Source organism: Salvelinus alpinus, chromosome 9, assembly GCF_045679555.1.
Source record: "Salvelinus alpinus chromosome 9, SLU_Salpinus.1, whole genome shotgun sequence".
NCBI lineage: Eukaryota > Metazoa > Chordata > Actinopteri > Salmoniformes > Salmonidae > Salvelinus > Salvelinus alpinus.
Genome location: NC_092094.1, coordinates 44,896,412 through 44,915,658, shown reverse-complemented (window position 1 = coordinate 44,915,658; position 19,247 = coordinate 44,896,412). Strand labels below are relative to the sequence as shown.

Sequence of the window (19,247 nt, the reverse complement as noted above, 5' to 3'; positions counted from 1 at the left end):
GTATTTTCAACATCCGGGAAACACGTATTTTCACCTTTCATTCAGCACCTTAAATGCATCTTATTTCAATGTCCTGAAAATACGTATTTTCGACTTCCGTAAAAGACGTATAAACATGTATTTTCGACATACAGAAAACTATTTTCACCTTTCATTCAGCACATAAAATGCACCTGACGTCAACGTTTGTCTACTGGGGGTTTCTGTCAGCCTACTCTATTTCTATGGATCAACATGTGTAATACATAACTGTCCTTTTCATTCCCGAGAGCCGGACATGATCATGCTCAGATAGGCTATCACACCTCTCCATTGGTCGCCTAGTGATGTTCAAACGTTACTTTTTATTATTATGTGTGACTGTGTGCAGTGACTACCGCAGTTTCAGCCTATGGTTCCGTTTTGCTAGCCGGTGCATGATGCACAGCTCGTGGCTATCACGCTAGTGAACACGAATCGGGATGGCAAAAACAGATGAGAAGCTTTCCCCGGGATTAAAACCCCGTCCTCTTCAAAGGTTCTATATCGTCGGCGTCGGTTTCCTTTCTGTACAGTGCTCTACACGCGCGAAAAATCACACAAAGCAAAACTACAAGTAAAATGGTGTGCTTGAAATGTTTTATTGGGTTTTAATTCAGGTCCTTTTACATATGGAAGTCAGATGGGAGACCTGAAAACAACAACGGACAAATGGTAGGTTTTGTGTTTCCCTTGCCATTGGACACTGATATACTTTTGCATGTTTGCTATTGACATAGCCTAAGGTTTATACATTGTTTTATGTATATGGTTTTTTAAATACAGTGTTGTAAATGTAGGAAATACAGTGTTGCAATATGTAGGCCTAGATCTTTGGTGCTGAAACTAAAGGTTTAAATATGATTGAGGTGGAATAGCGTTCTCTCCTTATTTAAAATAATGTTCTTTTTTTATTTAGCCTTTATTTAACTAGGCAAGTCAGTTATATTGTAATGTAGGCCAGCCTATTATAATGTATTACATTATGAGAATAGCCTCTTGTCGAAAATAGCCTATACTTTAATATTATGCATTGGACTGTGATTCTTTAGTTGTTGATGTCTTGCTTCAATATTAGTGTCCATGATTCTGACTGTCCATGCTTCTGACTGTTTACAATTTTAGCCATTTGTATTGAAAAATAGGCAGTTAATGTAGCTTATAATTGTTTACAATACATTTTTGTGTTTCCCTGACTAATTTCCTTAGTATATTAGGCCTATAGGAAAAGAATATGGCAACATTGGAAATCTTCATGCTGTTCCTTCTCTGTTCCTTCTCTGTTCCTTCTCTGCTGTTCCTTCTCTGGTAGTTCATGTTGTAAACAGTCAGTAGTACAGTATATGTTGTGTAACCAAACACAATATCCTGAGGTAGCTGTATGCTGTGTGCTCAAAAGTTTGAGGCGTGCATTTAGAATGTTCAAGGCTACTGTAATTATGTGTTTATTACATGTACTTAGTAGTTCATTGAATGAAGCTCATATGACAAAATACAACGCTAGAAGAGCCTGCAACTTGGCCTTGACCATTCCTCTGACTGAAGTACAGTATACAGGTTTGATATACAGTACAGGTATACTTGGTGTACCTTTGTCAAACTAGAGAGGGCCTTCAAGATGGGATAGAAACGTGTCATATAACAGTGTCACATATGGCCAGGTGTGCATTGGTAGATGTGGAATAATCTTAAAATATATGGCATGTTTCCTACAATCACACAGCCAGACCTCTTTCTAAGAAAGCCTTAACACATACACTCCCCTACGTATTTATTTGGACAGTGGAGTATGGCTCTATACTCCACCATTTTGGATGTTTTGTATGAGGCGACAATACAGAATATCACCTTTTATTTGAGGGTATTTTCATACATATCTGTTTTACCATTTACCATTTGAAGGTGTCATAAGTTTTGTGACGAATTCACTTATAGTGTATTAAATTTAGTCAAAAGGTCAGTATTTTTTTATTTTGCCTTTATTTTGCTAGGCAAGTCAGTTAAGAACAAATTGTTATTTACAGTTGTGATACAGGCTGGAATCGAACTAGGGTCTGTAGTGACGCCTCTAGCACTGAGATGCAGTGCCTTAGATCGTTGCGCCACTCGCGATAGAACCTATTTGGGCCCATATTCCTAGCACGCAATGACCACATCAGGCTTGTGACTACAAACCTTTTGGATGCATTTGCAATTTGTTTCGGTTGTGTTTCAGATTATTTTGTGCCCTATAAAAATGAATGGTAAATAATGTATTGTCATTTTGGAGTCACTTTTATTCTAAATAAGAATAGAATATGTTTCTGAACACTTATACATTAATGTGGATACTACTATTATTGCGGATAATCATGAATGAATCAAGAATAATGAAGGGAGGCATAAATGTCACATCCCCCCTAGCCTCCCCTGTTATTGGGAATGGTGAGAGGTTAGCATGTTTTGGGGACATTTATGCCTCTGTAACTTTCTCACTCATAATTATTCACGATTCATTCATGATTCATTCATGATTATCCTTATGACACCTTCAAATGGAGGGCCTAGAAACATGAAGTGCATTTATTTCTAAATGGTAAAACAGATACGTAAGAAAACAGAACACCCTTAAAGAAAAGGTGACATTCTGTACTGTCGCCTCATAGAAAACATTTGATCTCAAATCCAAAATGCTGGAGTATAGAGTTGTAGCTTCGCTGTCCAAATAAATACATAGGGGAGTGTAACAGTAAACTTCTGGTCTGTGTACGAACGACTTGTTCTCCCCTGTTACCTCCTTCCAGCAAGGCCGTGGCGAGGTTGGGAAGGGGAGGGAAGCCGCATTGGGATTTCTGTCCTGAGAATATTGCTGAAGACATAATAATAGCAATATTAACAAACACACACAAATCGCAAAGGGAAACAATCTAATCTAAACTGTCAATTTTTACACATACATCGTGCACTCTTCTCATGATCCTCATTTAGCTTGGGAAAAGCTCTGGCAGATTCTTATTTTCAATTGATAGTTCCTGAGGTTTGACATGTATTAGCCGGCATTGCAGTGCGCTCTCATTAACGTTGACCTCACTCATCAACTGAGGCTGTACACTCCCAGTCAAGACAAGTGTTACCAAACAATTATCAGTCACTGAATTTCATTGAGTTGATGGCTGACTAATGTAAATAACTTTTGCTGTGTGAGATATTGAGATATGTATTTCTGCTTTGGTATTTAACTTTCACAGCCATGTCACATCATTTCCACTAAGTCACATTCAACCTATTTTCATTGCTGCTGCTGCCCTGGCTCACCTAGGAAATGACAAGTGTGATGCGGCTTTGGGGGTCGTTGACCCTGCTACAATTGACTATTGACTGTCATCATTCAGTGGAGAACAGGGACAGACAGACAGAGAGAGAGAGAGAGAGAGAGAGAGAGCTGGTGAATGATGTGTTCTGCCAGACTAACCCGTAGACCAGACTCAGACTATTGACCATAGCTGACTGGTGGGGCACATCCTCTGTGTAGCCCACTCTCCTTTCCTAAAGTCATCTGTCTCTGTGTTGTGTAATGTCCAAGTCAAATACATGTGAAAAGTCCAAGCTCAGCACATACAGTATGACTAGTTACTTTACTGACAGTACTGGGTGCTTAGAAATGGCCGTTCGCGTTACGTTGGCATGGTTTTTACTGTGTGTGCTTTTCTTGCTGGGTTTCCATGTGATTTTCCGATGACTTTGAAAATGGCCTTTCAAAGTAGTGCATGTTTATCTGTGTGTCTGTGTTTCAGGCCTTTATGTGCATGACCTAATTCTGCAGCGAGCAAATAATCTGCAGTGAAGGCTTTCCTCTGTCTCTGTGTGTGTGTGTGTGTGTGTGTGTGTGTGTGTGTGTGTGTGTGTGTGTGTGTGTGTGTGTGTGTGTGTGTGTGTGTGTGTGTGTGTGTGTGTGTGTGTGTGTGTGTGTGTGTGTGTGTGTGTGTGTGTGTGTGTGTGCCTGCATACACCCTCTCCCTCCCGCCCTCCCTCAACGTTTCCTTGTATGAGCCGGCAGAGAGAAGGAGAGGGAGAGAGAGGGAGGGAGAGAAAGGGAGAGAGGGGGGAGTGAGAGCACACTAAGTTCATCTGAGGACAGGGAAATGCTTTTCTTTCCAGTGTGAATCATTTTGGAAAAATGAGCCTCTGGACTGAATTGCCCCAGCAATTTGGCATGTTTCTCCATTCTGCTTTATTGTCTATTTTGGCTGAACTCACAGTTCTTCGTTTTACTGCCAAGAAAACTTCAGGTCCTTTAAAGATACAGCAGGCAAACCACGTCCTTTAAGCAAATAAAATAAATCTCAGTAGAATGCTGCCATAGCTTCCTGTTTATCTCTGAATTCCAAGGGGAACTGAGCTGGTTCTCCGAGTCTGCATCCATCCAGCGCCCAGGGAGAATTAGTCAGTTTGCGTTTAAGAGGCAGTTTGAAGAACACCCCTTTTTTAAAAGGATTTAAATGTTGGTAAAATGGACATTACATGTTTAATACGTGGTGTTGGTTTTGGTTCAGATCTTTCTTTATGGTAAGTGAATTTCCACACTAAAGATGTTGCCTTTGATTTCAGAAAGAACCTTGAGTTTATCGGCTGCTCATGCACTTATCAGTCAAGCAGTTTGGAAAACAAATGTCTGCAGTGCAGTGAAGAAGAAAAATAAAGTGTAAGAAGGGTGAGGGAGGGAGGGAGGGAGGGAGGGAGGGAGGGAGGGAGGGAGGGAGGGAGAGAAAGGGAGAGGGAGTCAGTCCCCTCTCCCACCACACAAATCATTTTGCTGTCTCCCCCCCTGAGAGAGGAGAAGAGACAAGGGAGAAGTCTGAAGAAAGGAGAGAGAGAGAAAGGGGAGAGAGGGAGTGGCCTGTGTTGGGGTTTAGATGAGGCAGTGGTGGACCCAGTCAGCAACGGCTGGGTCTTTAGTGTCTCACTGTGTCTCCCAGCCAGCCTCCAGCCCTAGCCTCCCAGCCTTCCAGCCTCCCAGCCTTCCAGCCTCTCAGCCTCCCAGCCCAGTCTGAATTATGACACAACAGGGATGGCAAGCAGACTAATTACAATGACTGATTGCCTCTCTGCTGGCATTTCATAGACAGTGATTGTCATGTGAGTGAGCAGGTCTGGAGACCTGGAGGAGGAGGGAGGGTTTTCATTAGCTTGCCTCACTTCCTTTGGACAGAAACGGATGCAGATTCAGATGTGATTGGTTCAGGGCAAAGACAATGTGTTTTTTTAATGACATTTGGCGCCAGACAGAACTTGTGTGAGGAGGCTAGAAGCCAGAAATACAGGTGATTTTGTAAAAAAGAATGGTAGATTTGCTGTTCAGTCTTACTGTGCTGTGTTAGAGCTAAACTATTACATTTGTTAGTTTTATTAGAGTAATATCACGTAGGGAACAGACTCTGGATTATGAATGAAATTGGGTGATCTTTTGCATGGTGTACTTTTTCCTAAATCAGCCATGTCATTTATACTGTGTTATAAGGAAGTAATTGATCTTAGAACCAGCTGAGCTGAAAAGGTGCTGGCTTCTAAGCAGCAAGAGACAAAGTGATATCCATAGGAGGCCTCTTAGAGGTTATTGAAATAAGTGCAGAATTCTCCCTCTATTGACTTCTCATAGTGGTCATTTATGAGATGTGTCTCTGTATATTACTGGGCATATTTATTTTCAAAAGGAGAAAAGTAAGGCCTTGAATTGTCCAGTTGTATATTAGTCAGTCAGTCAGTCAGAGAGCACAGTGAAGTGTGATGTGTGTGTTAAGTGGGAGCTGGTTTGGGTTGGTCTGGACGGCTTTGTCCACTGCTTTGGCTTTTGTTCCTTTAATAATGAATTCTGGAGGCCTTGGCTTGAGCTGGCCTGTCTCATAGCAACTGAAGACAGAGTGGTGGCGAGGCGAGGCGAAGGGAGAGAAGGGCAGAGACAATCACGGGCGTATGTCTGTCTCTCGTGGGGCAGACAGACAGACCACGGCTCAGTCCAGCACACTGAAGAATACTTAGCATGCAAAGTTGATGAAAACCTATTTGCTTTGTATAATGTGATCTATTACTTCCAGATAACACGTCATTTTTTAACTGTAGCTGTGTCATTGTCTGGCATCACAGCTTTCATGTTGTCAACCAATGTTCCATTACACCGTTCCACTTATTTCTTGTCAGGATCTTCCCAAATGAACCAGGGACAAACACATGCTGTATATGTACATGTTGTAAAACATGGAATATACATGTAGTAATACAAAGAGTCTATGACCTCAAATGGGCATCTAACCTTATGAATCAGCTGTCGTTGATTAATGGAAGCCTGTTCCCCTGTATATTAATATTTGTCCTCAGGTCAGCTGGCACCAGTCACCCGAGACGGGTGTGCGTGTGTGCACATGCTGTGTCTGTTTGTGTGTGTGCTTCTGCGCCCTCGTTCACACTGAGCTAGAGTTTTATTAACGAACGGCAGACCGCTCGAGGCTGGCAATGTTTGCCCTGTGACCCAGACACTACCTGTCTGCTGCCATGGTTACAGGGACGGAGCAGATTTAGTGGCCTGACTCCAGGGATCACTTTCTCTGCGTTAACAATCAACCCTGCACCCTCACGGCCATAAAACAGCCACCCTGCTGCCCCACGGGCCACGAGAGACCAGGACACATCAACCCTGGTGCCCTGACGGCTGTTAAAGATGTCCTAAGTGCCCTGTAAGATTAGCTGTAGGCCTAATTGCTGTGGTGTCAGTGAGCGTCTCTCCCTTTGTGATCGGGTTCACTTGGAGCTGTTAGCCCTGTTAAATGAAAGAGCGCGTGAGTATCTGATACCATTTGAAAGCGCTTCTTTGGTTTGCTATTGCATAATGAACTGGCCCGCAGTATGGAGCATAGTGCTTTGTTATGAAGGGAAAATATCTTGTCACATTGTGCCGTTGTATTACGTCCAATGGATTGTTAGCGTTGACTGTTGTGTTCAAAGACCTTTGTGCTGTGGTTAGATACTGTATTTCACGATGTGTGTGTTTTTGTTTTTCAGTGTTACAGAGGGTGGCAAGAAGTCCAGATGAAATGGACTTGAATGAAGCAATACAGGTAAAAGATTAATAAGAAGAATGTTCACAGAGATTCACAGTGCTGTCTCATAATGTGCCCTCATATTAAACATCAGATGGCTCTAGAACCAGTTTTCTCTCTCTTTGAATGAAGTACTGAGCTGGCCAAACCAGCTCCCTCTGAATGAAGTTCGGAACTTGCCTCCTATGCACATATCAAAACCAGCCATATCCACACACATTAGCCTCTCTTTCTTTCTCTCTCTCTCTCTCTCTTTCTCTCCAGTGACTTGCATTGTTGCAGGTGTCCACCAGATGCTGCAAGCAGACAGAGCCTTTGCGGAAAAACCACATGATTTCACATGTGGGAAATCATATGATTTCACGTGACATTTCCACATGTTTTGCACATGAGAAATCATGTGTTTTTGGAACACTTGACGTTTCACATGACTTTTCACATGTGGATTTTCACAGGTAATGCCCTGCAAACATAAATGTATTATAATGATACACACACAGTGCTTTTAATATACATAGTTTTCAACTTATGTACATTGTATATGTTTAGTTATACAGTCATTTTTATTCAACATGACCTTTCCTAAGATTTGAACTCACAACCTCTTGGTTCACAGCATTCTGATCTTGCTGCTATGCCACAATGTCTGTGTCAGTAACTGATTTCACCTTTATTTTTTTTCATTACAACCATGACCACTGATTTGACCTATGAACCTGAAAGGGATACTTTGGGATTTTTGCAATGAGTCAGATGAACTTGTGGATACCATTTTTATGTCTCTGCGTTCAGTTTGAAGGACCTTGTTAACTAGCATGCTAGCAGATACCCATAGACTTCCAGTCATTGTGCTAACACTAGTTAGCATTAGCTCGCAATCAAAACAACCTCTAACTTCCTTCATATTGGACATAGAGACATAAAAATGGTATACACGAGTTCATCTGACTCTGGGGAAGTAGATTACCAAAATCCCAAAGTATCCCATTAATTAAGTCAAATAAATGACCATACAAAGTCAAACAGAAAAACAACAGGAAAGTTGGACAAACACATTTAGATTGTAGATACTGCACAAAGTATATCTTTTTTTGAAGTATAAACATTCGGCGTGATGAAATAGTACTTACCTGATGGTGATTTTTTTTTATTGAGGGTGACTACAATACAACATTGAAAAGATGAAAACATAAAACCACGATACTGTTGGAACACAGTTGGAAATTTCAATCAAAAGTTTCAATCAAACAGAAAAACAACAAGAAAGTTGAATAAACACATTTAGATTGTAGATACTGCACTTTGCCTTTGCATTACCCATATAGATCATACAAAGACATTATGCAGTATCTGCATTTAGGGGTCATACTGTAGGTCAAATCAGTGGTCATGGTTGATATGAATAAAAATGACTTAATAATAAAATGATACGTCAGTGCATTATCACTACAACATATTTGGCTGGCTAGCAAAAAAACGAATGCCATTTTTCACAGTTTCACTGTTGGCGTAGTTGCTCCGTTTTTCTTTGTAGGGAATCATATGAAGCGAAATGCATCATACCGGCTATATTTCTGTATTCTTGAAAACTTGATTACTAACACTGATGATTGTACCTTATATTCAAAATATTGGAAAGAGAAATATCTCATAATACCTACAAGGTACCAAATTGTTAATATGTACAGTCATGGCCAAAAGTTTTGAGAATGACACAAATATTAATTTCCACAAAGTTTGCTGCTTCAGTGTCTTTAGATATTTTTGTCAGATGTTACTATGGAATACTGAAGTATAATTACAAGCATTTCATAAGTGTCAAAGACCTTTATTGACAATAACATGAAGTCGATGCAAAGAGTCAATATTAGAGGTCGACCGATTATGATTTTTCAACGCCGATACCGATTATTGGAGGACCAAAAAAGCCGATACCGATTAATCGGACGCTTTTTTAAATTTATTTGTAATAATGACATTTACAACAATACTGAATGAACACTTATTTTAACTTTATATAATACATCAATAAAATCAATTTAGCCTCAAATAAATAATAAAACATGTTCAATTTGGTTTAAATAATGCAAAAACAAAGTGTTGGAGAAGAAAGTAAAAGTGCAATATGTGCCATGTAAGAAAGCTAACGTTTAAGTTCCTTACTCAGAACATGAGAACATATGAAAGCTGGTGGTTCCTTTTAACATGAGTCTTCAATATTCCCAGGTAAGAAGTTTTAGGTTGTAGTTATTATAGGAATTATAGGATTATTTCTCTCTATTCGATTTGTATTTCATATACCTTATAGGCACTTTAGTATTGCCAGTGTAACAGTACAGCGTCCGTCCCTCTCCTCGTTCCTACCTGGGCTCGAACCAGGAACACATCGACAACAGCCACCCTCGAAGCAGCGTTACCCATGCAGAGCAAGGGGAACAACTACTCCAAGTCTCAGAGCGAGTGACGTTTGAAACGCTATTAGCGCGCACCCCGCTAACTAGCTAGCCTTTTCACATCGGTTACACCAGCCTAATCTCGGGAGTTGATAGGCATAAACAGCGCAATGCTTGAAGCATTGAGAATAGCTGCTGGCAAAACGCACGAAAGTGCTGTTTGAATGAATGCTTACGAGCCTGCTGCTGCCTACCATCGCTCAGTCAGACTGCTCTATCAAATCATAGACTTAATTATAACATAATAACACACAGAAATACGAGCCTTAGGTCATTAATATGGTCGAATCCGGAAACTATCATCTCGAAAACAAAACGTTTATTCTTTCAGTGAAATACGGAACCGTTCCGTATTTTATCTAACGGGTGGCATCCATAAGTCTAAATATTCCTGTTACATTGCACAACCTTCAATGTTATGTCATAATTACGTAAAATTCCGGCAAATTAGATCGCAATGAGCCAGGCGTCCCAAACTGTTGCATATACCATGACTCTGCGTGCATTGAACGCAAGAGAAGTGATATAATTTCACCTGGTTAATATTGCCTGCTAACCTGGATTTCTTTTAGCTAAATATGCAGGTTTAAAAATACATACTTCTGTGTATTGATTTTAAGAAAGGCATTGATGTTTATGGTTAGGTACACGTTGGAGCAACGACAGTCCTTTTTCGCGAATGCGCATCGCATCGATTATATGCAACGCAGGACACGCTAGATAAACTAGTAATATCATCAACCATGTGTAGTTAACTAGTGATTATGATTGATTGATTGTTTTTTATAAGATAAGTTTAATGCTAGCTAGCAACTTACCTTGGCTTCTTACTGCATTCGCTTAACAGGCAGGCTCCTCGTGGAGTGCAATGTAATCAGGTGGTTAGAGCGTTGGACTAGTTAACCGTAAGGTTGCAAGATTGAATCCCCGAGCTGACAAGGTAAAAATCTGTCGTTCTGCCCCTGAACAAGGCAGTTAACCCACCGTTCCTAGGCCATCATTGAAAATAAGAATGTGTTCTTAACTGACTTGCCTAGTTAAATAAATTGGCCAAATCGGTGTCCAAAAAAAACGATTTCCGATTGTTATGAAAACTTGAAATCGGCCCTAATTAATCGGCCATTTCGGGTAATCTATCGACCTCTAGTCAATATTTGTAGTGTTGACCCTTCTTTTTCAAGACCTCTGCAATCCGCACTGGCATGCTGTTGATCAACTTCTGGGCCATATCCTGACTGATGGCAGCCCATTCTTGCATAATCAATGCTTGGAGTTTGTCAGAATTTGTGTCCACCCACCTCTTGAGGAGAGGTGAGACAAGTTCTCAATGAGATAAAGGTCTGGGGAGTTTCCTGGTTATGGACCCAAAATATTGATGTTCTGTTCCCCGAGCCACTTAGTTGTCACTTTTGCCTTATGGCAAGGTGCTCCATCATGCTGGAAAAGGCATTGTTCGTCACCAAACTGTTCCTGGATGGTTGGGAGAAGTTGCTCTCGGAGGATGTGTTGGTACCATTCTTTATTCATGGCTGTATTCTTAGGCAAAATTGTGAGTGAGCCCACTCCCTTGGCTGAGAAGCAACCCCACACATGAATGGTGTCAGGATGCTTTACTGTTGGAATGACACAGGACTGATGGTAGCGCTCACCTTGTCTTCTCCAGACAAGCTTTTTTTCCGGATGCCCCAAACAATCGGAAAGGGGATTCATCAGAGAAAATTACTTTACCCCAGTCCTCAGCAGTTCAATCCCTGTACCTTTTGCAGAATATCAGTCTGCTCCTGATGTTTTTCCTGGAGAGAAGTGGCTTCTCTGCTGCCCTTCTTGACACCAGGCCATCCTCCAAATGTCTTCGCCTCACTGTGCGTGCAGATGCACTCACACCTGCCTGCTGTCATTCCTGAGCAAGCTCTGGACTGGTGGTGCCCCGATCCCGCAGCTGAATCAACTTTAGGAGACGGTCCTGGCGCTTGCTGGACTTTCTTGGGCGCCCTGAAGCCTTCTTCACAACATTTGAACCGCTCTCCTTGAAGTTCTTGATGATCCGATAAATGGTTGATTTAGGTGCAATCTTACTGGCAGCAATATCCTTGCCTGTGAAGTCCCTTTTGTGCAAAGCAATGATGACGGCACGTGTTTCCTTGCAGGTGAACATGGTTGACAGAGGAAGAACAATGATTCCAAGCACCACCCTCCTTTTGAAGCTTCCAGTCTATTATTCAAACTCAATCAGCATGACAGAGTGATCTCCAGCCTTGTCCTCGTCAACACTCACACCTGTGTTAATGAGAGAATCACTGACATGATTTCAGCTGGTCCTTTTGTGGCAGGGCTGAAATGCAGTGGAAATGTTTTTTGGGGATTCAGTTCATTTGCATGGCAAAGAGGGACTTTGCAATTAATTGCAATTCATCTGATCACTCTTCATAACATTCTGGAGTATATGCAAATTGCCATCATACAAACTGAGGCAGCACACCTTGTGAAAATTTATATTTGTGTCATTCTCAAATCTTTTGGCCACGACTGTACAGTTGAAGTCGGATGTTTACATACACCTTAGCCAAATACATTTAAACTCAGTTTTTCACAATTCCTGACATTTCATCTTAGTAAAAAATCCCTGTCTTAGGTCAGTTACGATCACCACTTTATTTTAAGAATGTGAAATGTCAGAATAATAGTAGAGAGAATGATTTATTTCAGCTTTTATTTCTTTCATCACATTCCCAGTGCGTCAGAAGTTTACATACACTCAATTAGTATTTGGTAGCATTGCCTTTAAATTGTTTAACTTGGGTCAAACGTTTTGGGTAGCCTTCCACAAGCTTCCCACAGTAAGTTGGGTGACTTTGGCCCATTCCTCCTGACAGAGCTGGTGTAACTAAGTCAGGTTTGTAGGCCTCCTTGCTCGCACACGCATTTCCACATTTTCTATGGGATTGAGGTCAGGGCTTTGTGATGGCCACCCCAATACCTTTACTTCTCCTCTGCTGTTTCCTGAAGTCCATGATAATCTCCTTTGTTTTGTTGACTTTAAGTGAGAGGTTGTTTTCCTGACACCACACTCCGAGTGCCTTCACCTCCTCCCTGTAGGCTGTCTCGCTGTTGTTGGTAATAAAGCCCACTACTGTTGTGTGAATTTGATCATTGAGTTGTAGGCATGCATGGCCACGCAGTCATGGGTGAACAGGGAGTACAGGAGGGGGCAGAGCACGCACCCTTGTGGGGCCCCAGTGTTGAGGATCAGCGAAGTGGAGGTGTTGTTTCCTACATTCACCGCCTGGGGGCGGCCCATCAGGAAGTCCAGGACCCAATTGCACAGGGTGGGGTTGAGATCCAGGGCCTCAAGCTTAATGATGAGGTTGGAGGGTACTATGGTGTTGAATGCTGAGCTATAGTCAATTAACAGCATTCTTACATAGGTATTCCTCTTGTCCAGATGGGATAAAGCAGTGTGCAGTGTGATGGCGGTTGGATCGTCTGTAAACCTATTGGGGCGGTAAGCAAATTGAAGTGGGTCTAGGGCAGGGGTGGACAACTCCAGTCCTTGAGGGCCTGATTGGTGCCAGACTTTTTCTCCATCCCTAGTTAACACAGCTTATTAATGAAATTGCATTCTAAACTGAAGATCATGAGTAGGTGATTATTGGAGTCAGGTGTGTTAGCTGGGACTGGGGCATAACTGTGACACCAATCAGGCCCTCGAGGACTGGAATTGCCCACCCCTGCACTAGGGTGACAGGTAAGGTGGAGGTGATATGATCCTTGACTAGTCTCTCAAAGCACTTCATGATGATAGAAGTGAGTGCTACGGGGCGATAGTCATTTAGTTCAGTTTCCTTTGCCTTCTTGGGTACAGGAACAATGGTGGTCATCTCTGTTTATCATATATGCATAGTCACTTTAACTATACATTAATGTACATACTACCTCAATTAGCCCGACCAACCGGTGCCCCCGCACATTGGCTTCCCGGGCTATCTGCATTGTGTCCCACCACCCACCACCCGCCAACGCCTCTTTTACGATACTGCTAGTCTCTGTTTATCATATATGCATAGTCACTTTAACTATACATTCATGTACATACTGCCTCAATCAGCCCGACTAACCGGTGCCTGTATATAGCCTCGCTACTGTGAATAGCCTCGCTACTGTGTATAGCCTCGCTACTGTGTATAGCCTCGCTACTGTTATAGACTCGCTACTGTGTATAGCCTCGCTACTGTGTATAGCCTCGCTACTGTGTATAGCCTCGCTACTGTGTATAGCCTCGCTACTGTGTATAGCCTCGCTACTGTGTATAGCCTCGCTACTGTGTATAGACTCGCTACTGTGTATAGCCTCGCTACTGTGTATAGCCTCGCTACTGTTATAGCCTCACTACTGTGTATAGCCTCACTACTGTTATTTTTCACTGTCTTTTTACTGTTGTCTTTATTTCTTTACTTACCTATTGTTCACCTAATACCTTTTTTAAATTGTTTTATTCCACTGTTGGTTAGAGCCTGTAGGTAAGCATTTCCCTGTAAGGTTTACACCTGTAGTATTCTGCGCATGTGACAAATAAACTTTGATTTGATTTAATTTGATCTTGAAGCATGTGGGGACAGCAGACTGGGATAGCGAGAGATTGAATATGTCCGTAAACACACTAGCCAGCTGGTCTGCACATGCTCTGAGGACGTGGCTAGGGATGCCATCTGGGCCGGCAGCCTTGCGAGAGTTAACACGTTTAAATGTCTTACTCACGTCGACCACAGAAGGAGAGCCCACAGTCCTTGGTAGCGTGCCGTGTCGGTGGCACTGTATTTTCCTCAAACCGGGCAGAGAAGGTGTTTAGTTTGTCTGGAAGCAAGACGTCGGTGTCCGTGACGTGGCTGGTTTTCCTTTTGTAGTCCGTGATTGTCTGTAGACCCTGCCCCATAAGTCTCGTGTCTGAGCCGTTGAATTGCGAATTGTTTGTGTTCGGCCACATTCTCAGTCACCTTTTCATGGTTAAATGTGGTGGTTCGCGCTTTCAACTTTGTGCAAATGCTGCCATCTATCCACAGTTTCTGGTTGGGGCAGTTTTTAATAGTCACAGTAGGTACAACATCTCCAATACACGTCCTTATAAACTCAAGTCACCGAATCAGCAGAACATTTCCCAGTCCGCGTGATCAAAACAATCTTGAAGCGTGGATTCTGATTGGTCAGACCAGCGTTGATTAGCCCTTAGCACTGGTACATCCTGTTTGAGTTTCTGCCTATAGGAAAGGACTAGCAAATTGGAGCCGTGGTCAGATTTGCCGAAAGTAGGGCGGGGGAGGGCCTTGTATGCATCGCGGAAGTTAGAGTATCAGTGGTTCAGTGTTTAACCAGCGCGAGTGCTACAGTCAATATGCTGATAGAATTTAGGTAGCCTTGTTCTCAAATTTGCTTTGTTAAAATCCCCAGCTACAACAAATGCAGCCTCAGGATATATGGTTTCCAGTTTGCATAAAGTCCAGTGAAGTTCCTTGAGGGCCGTCGTGGTATCGGCTTGAGGGGGGATATACACGGCTGTGACAATAACCGAGGAGCATTCCCTTGGGAGATAATTCGGTTGGCATTTGATTGTTAGGAATTCTAGGTCAGATGAACAAAAGGACTTGAGTTCCTGTATGTTGTTACAATTACACCATGAGACGTTAATCATGAAACATACACCCCCGCCCTTCTTCTTCCCGGAGAGATGTTTATTCCTGTCGGCGCGACGCACAAAGAATCCAGCTGTACCGACTCCGACAGCATATCCCGAGAGAACCATGTTTCCGTAAATCCCTGATGTCTCTCTGGAAAGCAACCCTTGCACTAATTTCATCTACCTTGTTATCTAGAGACTGGACGTTAGCGAGTAATATACTCAGAAGTGGTGGGTGGTGTGCGCGCCTCTGACCAGAAGAACATTCCGTCTGCCTCTTCTCCGGCAGCGTTGTTTTGGGTCAACCTCTGGAATCAGTTCAAATGCCCTGGGTGGTTCCGACAAAGGATCCACTTCGGGAAAGTCGTATTCCTGGTCGTAGTACTGGTAAGTTGACAACGCTCTGCAAAGTTTTCCTAAGGACTAGAAGCGAGACAGCCCTCTCTGTCGAACAACAGATAGTCCCAAAAATTAATCTAAAGGAAGTTTGTTCTGAAGTGTTTGTCCTATATCTGAGAGATACAGTGCATTCAAACCCCTTGACCTTTTCCACATTTTGTTACATTACAGCCTTATTCAAAAAAAAAAATTCCCCTCATCAATCTACACACAATACCCCATACTGACAAAGCAAAAACAGTTTTTTAGAAATGTTAGCAAATTTATTATAAAAAAACCCGGAAATATGACATTTAAATAAGTATTCAGACCCTTTCCTCAGTACTTTGTTGAAGCACCTTTGGCAGCGATTACAGCCTCGAGTCTTCTTGGGTGTGATGCCACAAGCGTGGCACACCTGTATTTGGGGAGTTTCTCCCGTTCTTCTCTGCAGATCCCCTCAAGCTCTGTCAGGTTGGATGGGGAGCATGGGGAGCACAGCTATTTTCAGGTCTCTCCAGAGATGTTTGATCGGGTTCCAGTCCAGGCTCTGGCTGGGCCACTCAAGGACATTCAGAGACTTGTCCCAAAGCCACTCCTGCGTTGTCTTGGCTGTGTGCTTAGGGTTGTTGTCAGGTGAACCTTCACCCAGTCTGAGATCCTGAGCACTCTGGAGCAGGTTTTCATCAAGGATCTCTTTGTACTTTGCTCCGTTCATCTTTCCCTCGATGACTAGACTCCCAGTCAAAGAGTTCAATCTTGGTTTCATCAGACCAGAGAATCTTGTTTCTCATGGTCTCAGAGTCCTTTAGGTGCCTTTTGGCAAACTCCAAGCGGGCTGTCATGTGCTTTTTACTGAGGAGTGACTTCCGTCTGGTCGCTCTACTATAAAGGCCTGAATGGTGGAGTGTTGCAGAGATGGTTGTGCTTCTGGAAGGTTCTCCCATCTCCACAGAGGAACTCTGGAGCTCTGTCAGAGTGACCATCGGGTTCTTGAGCAAAAGAACCGACATATAGAGTACCAGTCAAAAGTTTGGACACACGTACTCATTCAAGGGTTTTTCTTAAGTTTGACTATTTTCTACATTGTAGAATAATAGTGAAGACATCAAAACTATGAAATAACACATATGGAATCATGTAGTAACCCAAAAAGTGTTAAACAAATCAAAATATATTTTCTTCAAAGTAGCCACCCTTTACCTTGTTGACAGGTTTGCACACTCTTGGCATTCTCTCAACCAGCTTCATGACAATTATTTACTTGATTCTGGGCAGCTTTTAGCAAAACACAGAAATGCATTATTGCCTATACGTCTGTGGCCATATCTTTTTCACACTCTGTACAGTACCTAGACATTTGAGTTTGCTAGCGACCAAGAGGTTATGAGTTCGAGAACCATTGGCCTGGCCCATCCAATCAGAATCAGATTTTCCCCACAAAAGGGCTTTATTTATTACAGACATAAATACTCCTCAGCACCCTCCAGCATGGTATTTGCACGCTCCCTCAAAACTTGAGACATCTTTGGCATTGTGTTGTGTGACAAAACTGCAAATTCTAGAGTGGCCTTTTATTGTCACCAGCACACCTGTGTAATGATCATGCCGTTTAATCAGCTTCTTGATATGCTACACCGATCAGGTGTATGAATTATCTTGGCAAAGAGATAAGCTCACTATGTGCACAAAATTTGAGATAAATACGTTTTTTGTGCTTATGGAAGATATCTGAGATCTTTTATTTCAGCTCATGAAACATGGAACATGGGACATTTTACATGTTGTGTTTATATTTTTGTTCATTATATTTATTTAATCTTTACGGCAAAGTCCAGAAATGTGTTCTTGCCCATCTCCATTATGTCAAGTGCAGAGGTTATGAGTTCAAATCCCAAGGGAGGTTCAGTCCCAACTAATTATCGTCTGTCCCTTAACTTAATCTAGCTGTAAAAATACAGTAACTACTTGTAGATTTATAGTATTGTCACCGCAACTAGACAAAAACATCCAGGGGACCATGACTGTTTAAATTGAATTAATGTCAATTATGCTTTTCAAAGTAAAATATTGTGAATTACATTCCACACCTGGGTTTTCACAGAGCTCTATATTCATTTATTCTGACCACAGTACCGCCAAGATTTTGATAAACAGAGTTGGCACTTGGATTGGAACCGGTGCTATGCCCACAAATAAATTGTTAATTTACATCAAAATCAACCTTTTGCAATACCCATCTTGGTCTCCGGACTTGAACCCCATTGAAATACCGTGGTTTGAATTGAAGAGGGCAGTCCATAAGTGCAGACAAAAGATCTGGAAAGATTCTGTGTGGAGGAACGGTCTAAGATCCCTCCCAATGCTAATAAGTGTGACCCTTATCTTGAGATTTTATTTTATTACTTGTTAAACAAAATCTCTTTCTCTGAGCATATGTATTAGTATAAAATCATAAGATTTCCTATTTTTGTTAGTGTACAATATGCTGTGGCTCAGTAGATTATTTGTATTATTTATTATATACAGAAATTGAGAAAAATACTGTATTTTCCCATTAATTAACATACAATTATGATATTTCAGAAGGAATTTTGAATTAAAAAAGAGCAGTATTGAGTAGCTTGGATGAAAGGTGCACAGAGGTGCCCAGAGTAAACGGCCTGCTCCTCAGTCATAGTTGCTAATATATGCATATTATTATTAGTATTGGATAGAAAACATTCTGAAGTTTCTAAAACTGTTTGAATTATGTCTGTGAGTATAACAGAACTCATATGGCAGGCAAAAACCTGAGAAAGAATCCAAACAGGAAGTGGAAATTCTGAGGCTGGTGGATTTTCAACCAAGATCCCATTGAAATTACAGCGAGATATGAATGGGTTTGCACTTCCTACGGCTTCCACTAGATGTCAACAGTCTGTAGAACTTTGTCTGATGACTCTACTGTGAAGGGGGGCCGAATGAGAGAAGAATTAATCACCACTGCCATGAGGTGACCATTCTTTGACCATGCGCGTTCACATGAGAGTGAGCTCCGTTCCAACGCTCATCTGAAGTCAATGTAATTCTCCGGTTGGAATGTTATTCAAGATTTATGTTAACAACATTCTAAAGATTGATTCAATACATCGTTTGACATGTTTCTACTGACTGTTACGGAACTTTTGGACATTTGTCACGTTTTAGTGAACACGCTTCGTGACTTTGGAATTGTTTACCAAACGCGCTAACCAAAGGACATTATCGAACAAATCAAGCATTTATTGTGGACCTGGGATTCCTGGGAGTGCATTCTGATGAAGATCATCAAAGGTAAGAGAATATTTATCATGTAATTTCTGGTTTCTGTTGACTCCAACATGGCGGCTAATTTGACTATTGTTCTGAGCTCCGTCTCAGATTATTGCATGGTTTGCTTTTTCCGTAAAGTCTTTTTGAAATCTGACACAGCGGTTGCATTAAGGAGAGGTATATCTATAATTCCATGTGTATAACTTGTATTATCATCTACATTTATGATGAGTATTTCTGTTGAATAGATGTGGCTATGCAAAATCACTGGATGTTTTTGGAACTAGTAAACGTAACACGCCAATGTAAACTCCGATTTTTTTATATAAATATGAACTTTATCAAACAGAACATACATGTATTGTG

The 19,247-nt window shown here is 41.8% G+C and overlaps 1 long non-coding RNA gene across 5 annotated transcripts in view; it reads left to right on the top strand.

Annotated features, from left to right (window-relative positions):
• The first annotated feature begins 280 nt into the window (after nt 1–280).
• The window catches only part of LOC139530180 (uncharacterized), a 66,304-nt gene continuing 47,337 nt past the window's right edge, over nt 281–19,247 (top strand). For 3 of the 5 annotated variants that reach the window (XR_011665970.1, XR_011665968.1, XR_011665972.1), the window contains exons 1-3: nt 281–693; nt 7,051–7,106; nt 7,353–7,543. This is a non-coding gene — a long non-coding RNA (uncharacterized lncRNA). Of the gene's footprint in view, nt 694–4,376; nt 4,564–6,301; nt 6,828–7,050; nt 7,107–7,352; nt 7,544–19,247 lie in introns of those variants that run through there. The other 2 variants (XR_011665971.1, XR_011665969.1) reach the window with 2 other exon arrangements.